Source organism: Otolemur garnettii, unplaced genomic scaffold (assembly GCF_000181295.1).
Source record: "Otolemur garnettii isolate 467f Iridium unplaced genomic scaffold, OtoGar3 scaffold00100, whole genome shotgun sequence".
NCBI classification, from domain to species: domain Eukaryota; kingdom Metazoa; phylum Chordata; class Mammalia; order Primates; family Galagidae; genus Otolemur; species Otolemur garnettii.
This window is the reverse complement of record NW_003852495.1, coordinates 4213684-4218591: the sequence shown is the minus strand read 5'-3', so window position 1 is coordinate 4218591 and position 4908 is coordinate 4213684. Positions and strand designations below refer to the sequence as shown.

The 4908-nt window shown below is 40.0% G+C and overlaps 1 pseudogene; it reads right to left on the bottom strand.

Moving 5' to 3' along the window:
• Window positions 1-975: 975 nt before the first annotated feature.
• LOC111727311 overlaps window positions 976-4908 on the bottom strand; it is a 12647-nt pseudogene continuing 8714 nt past the window's right edge.

Genomic DNA, 4908 nt, shown 5'->3' with positions numbered 1-4908 from the left:
GGCTACAGTGTAAAAAGTTACTTTAATTTGGGGTCTTTTTTTCTTCTTTTAAAACTGCAGGATGCTATTCAAAGAACAGGTCAATTAAATATCATTGGATATGTGCGTGTATTTTAATCCTAAAAATTCATTTCAGTTAGTTGAGGTGTAGGGCAAAATAAAAAGGGCTACAGGAAAATGAAAATGAGAGTTGATACCAAGAAAAGGTAGAATAAAGAAAGAAAAATAGGAAAAGAAAAACATTTACTAAAAAGAGGGAAGGGATTGGAGTGGGAAGGAGGTTCTCTAAGTTAGTTTCCGAAATGAGTGGTAGAGATGCTTTACTCTTGAAGCTAAATTGGTCCCCACCTGCTATACTCTGCTCTTTGAAATAATTAACATTGATCATTGCTCTTCAGCCACATTGACACTTATTTCTTGGAGTTCTAGGATTGGAATACCAAAGTGGAGGTTGTTACTTAAGCTTTAAAAGAAATGATCAGAGTTCTCAGAAGGTTGGAAAGAACCAAGCTGATGGGTTCTGGCTGAAACAAACCCTTTAGAGTGAGTGTAGTGATCAAAAGATAATAAATCATTTTGTACAATGACAGGACAGGTATTAGGAGCTGTTATGACTAGTTCATGTGACATCTCTTGTTCAAAGGACCCCATCTCCTGTCCTGGTGAGCTGAACTTCGGAAGGACATTTCTCCATCCTTGCTTTACCTTTTCAATCAGCCATTCTGGAAACAAAACAGTATTTTTTTTAACTCCATTCCTGCCACAAATTGGCTATGAGACCCTGGCCAGTCATTTCACCTCTCTGAGCCTCAGTTTCCTCTAAGAAATGAGGATGCTGGGTGGCACCTGTGGCTCAAAGGAGTAGGGCACCGCCCCCATATACCAGAGGTGGTGGGTTCAAACCTGGCCCTGGCCAAAAACTGCAAAAAGAAAAAAAAAAAAAAAAAAAAAGAAATGAGGATGCTGGTTCCCAGTCTTCTATAGCCCCTACCCAGGGCTTGGCATATGACTGTCCCCAGGCTAAGACAGGCCTGCCACCTGCTTTTATTTATTTCTTTATTATTTAGTTTTTATTTCTTAGTCATACACTTTACTGTGCAATCCAGCTAGACATGGAGAGGAATAAGGAAAATGTTATGAAAGAACTGCAGTGAGAACACAAAGATTATAGGATATTGCGGGCAAATGGGGTAGAGGGGTGTACTCCTGAGCTACAGAAGGACTGGTTTGGTGGTTGAAACAAAACATTACATCAAATTGATTACAGTTGTCCACAGTGGATAATGGGGATTGTCTTGCTGGTCCTGCCATTCTTGGACCCAAAGTGCTCCATGGCTTCTACAACACTCATGCCCTCTGTCACCTTGCCAAAGCCCACAGGCTTGCCATCCGACCCCTCAGTCTGGGTAGTGCAGATGAAAAACTGGGAACCGTTCATGTTGGGTCCAACATTTGCCATGGACAAGATGCCAGGACCTCTATGCTTCAGGATGAAGTTCTCATCTTCCAATTTTTCCCTGTAGAATAGACTTACCACCAGTGCCATATGGTGTGTGAAGTCACCACCCTGGCACATAAACCCTGGAATAATTCTATGAAAGCAGAAACTCTTATAACCAAATCTTCTTTCTCTGGTGCTCAGAACACAACAGTTTCTGCTGTGTTTGGAACTTTGTCTGCAAACAACTCGAAGGAGACTTGGCCCAGTGGCTCGCTGTCAGCAGCAATATCGAGGAACACACTGGGGTTGACCCTGGCTGACCCCAGACGAGTGTAGGAAGCAGCAGCATCTGCAAATCCTGCCACCTACTTTTAAATGGCCTGTGAGCTAAGAATAGCTTTTACATTATTAAATGGTTGAAAAACATCAAAAAATAATATTTTGTAACACATACAAATGAAATAAAATTCAAATTTCTTTGTCCGTAAATAGTGTTGTGGAACACAGTCTTCCTCGTTTGTTTATGCGGTGTTCATGGCTGCCCCAAAGGCAGAGCTGAGCAGTTGCGGCAGGGACTATAAGGTTGGGGAAGCTGGAAATATTTACTATCTGGCTCTTTATAGAAAAAAATTGCCAACCTCTGCTCTAACCCAAGGGCAGACTTGGAATCATTCTCTTCAGAAATTGAGTGCTACACTCTTAGAGTCTTGGTATTATTAGTGAAGGTGCACTTTGATCTAGATTTAATTAGATTAAGATGGGAATTCTTGCTTTTATTATTTTCTCCAGGAGAAAGTAGAAGCTTAGTTAGCTGTTTTGGTATGTTTTTAATTAAAAAAAAATCTCTTTAAAACAATTGTTTGCGCTGAGACTTTTTTTTCTCCCTCTAGGAATCACTGTAGAGAAGGAAGCCATATGTTTATGTTTTAAATCACTTGCCTTTTAAATTGGGTTTTCAGATACCAGATGTGGACTCAGAAACAGTTCATATATACTTTTGATGCACTCAGAGAGCCAATGTGGGGGGAGATCCTTACATCTTTAAAAGGAAACCTTAATATTTTCTATTCCCCATGTAGCGACTCTAGATTAATATGAGGATGGAAATGGCTTTAATCTTACAGAAAGCTAATTTTAAGCAAACACATTTTAAAGGTACAATTATTGCACATAGAAATTGTCAAATTAAAAAATAAATATTAATGCTGTCTACTTAGCTAATGTTTCTCACTTTTCTAGAAGGTTCTCTCTGGAACTAAGTCTGGTAATCTCTGTGAATTAAAAGTGTGTGTGCGTGGTTTTCAGTGTTCATTTCATTATAATTATAGAGAGAATCTGCCTCCTGCTCTTGTACTTCCAGGGTCATTTGAGTTATTATAAAAGTTCTTCTAGGCCTGGAGCTTCCTTGATCTTGGAAGAAGATGAGCAACTTCTGAGCAACATTATAAATCATCTGTAAGAGGAGAGGCAGACACAAGAGCCCCATTTTTCACAGAGAAAAACTGAGGCCAGGGCTCATTACTTAGCTTGATGATTCTTAGTGGAGGGAGAGCTCGTGTTTTTTTCTGGCTTAGTTTGAGGTACCTTTCATTTGCCTGTCCTGTTCTTAAACAGCACTTACAAAATCCCAAGTCGTTTCTACTGTAATATTTTGGGTACAGCCCGCAACCCTGTATAAACACCCTGCGACAGAGGACTGGAGGCTGCCGCCTGGGTAATGATTATGTGGTTCTAGTCTCTTATCATTGCATTATCCAGATTAGAATGTATCACCCACTTCTAAGTTGGTCTAGAAGAGGGAGCCCATTGTGTGCGAGACTGAAAGGCTATTGCCTCATTGTTCCCCTCTGGGTGAAGATGGTGGTGTCCTAACAAGACTGTGGTGCTTCATTCTTGTCCGAATGCACTTGTAACTGGTAATAGTCCTGAAGTACTAAAGCTTTCCCTTCCCTCACTCCCAGAACATCTCCACCATGGGCTTTGGGTTTTGTTTTCAGAATTTCTTGAGAAGGATCTGGAGTTGGCCATCTGAAGGGAATATTTGTCACAGAACTGCCGGTTTTAGATGTTTCTAGATGCAGATGTGTTTAATGAGCACTTTCATTTCCTTCTGATAAGGAAGGGGGAGGGTTTCTTCACTGAGAGGATTTCTTCTCCACTTTTGGTTTCAGTCCACTTTTAGCCCCTTGATTCCTGTGTGACTTGGGGAATTGGGAGCTAAGCCATTTACTCATCACTTGTGGGGGAAATTGTTTTCCAGCATACAGAGCTCCCGCTGACCCTGCAGGGGCTTGGCAGCACCTGTGGAATGAATAGAGGACCCAGTGCCGGCCTGTGCCACTCGGTTTTCCCTTCTCCACCATCCTTTTCAATGCCTTTATTTACCTTCTTTTCCTGCTCTGAGATTATTACTATGAAGAGAGGAAGGACAGGTGTGATGAATTTTTTGTCAGGTGAATCGCTCTAGTAAAAGAATTGGTGGTAGAAAATAATGTCGGGATGCTTTTGGTGGGTTTCTTTTCTTGGTACCTTGTGGTTGATGGCTTAGTGTGTCATGACATAAACGGATCTGGAACAGCCTCCCGCCACCCTACCCCTGCCGCCGCCCTGTCAAGGAAATAGTACAGGAAGAAATGTTTGCTCATCATTTTTCATATTCTGAGGATTTTAGACAGGCCTCACTTGGGACAGGCCAGGAAATCACTGTTCATGTGGCCTCTAGGTATCTAGCTTAGTAGGGCCAAAGGAGGCAGAGCTGGCCCGCTGAGCAGCTCAGCTCACTGCGACCTGTTTCACCCCAACCTCCACCTTCCAGTGATTTTTAAAAACTACATATCCTGTCGCACATTAACAATTAACAGGTTGATAATGTGAACATTTTCATTATGGTGTTAGAAAGACAAAAAGGGTATAATTCTAGATATAATGTAAATGTTGACTTTTAAAATGAAAACATTCTATCACTGTTTAAAATGTACTGAGTGGAATTGAAACACTATTGTGATTTCATGTGCCTCATCATCACTTAAAAAAATACATGAGCAAGCGCTTATTTGATAGTTGGAAATTTTGCATTGTTCCCCTTTGTGCTTGAACTTAAAACTGTCACTCTACTTTCTCATGCAGACTTTTATCCAAATGGGGCACTTAGAAAACTGATTAGTCTAGAATACACTGCAATAAAAATATGATCATAAGGTGCTAAGAGTTAAATAAAATTTCTGGATTGAGTTTATCTTTATAATGATTCTTAATCATCAAACCATAAATATATTAGCAAGTTTGATAAATTATTAACAAAACATGCAAAAGAAAGCATTTTTTTTCCTTTTTAAAATTTCTTATAGCATAGCTATGTACATTAATGCAATCATGGGGTACAGTGTGCTGTTTTCATATACATTTTGAAATATTCTCATCAAACTGGTTAATATAACCTTCATGTCATTTTCTTAGTTATTGAGTTA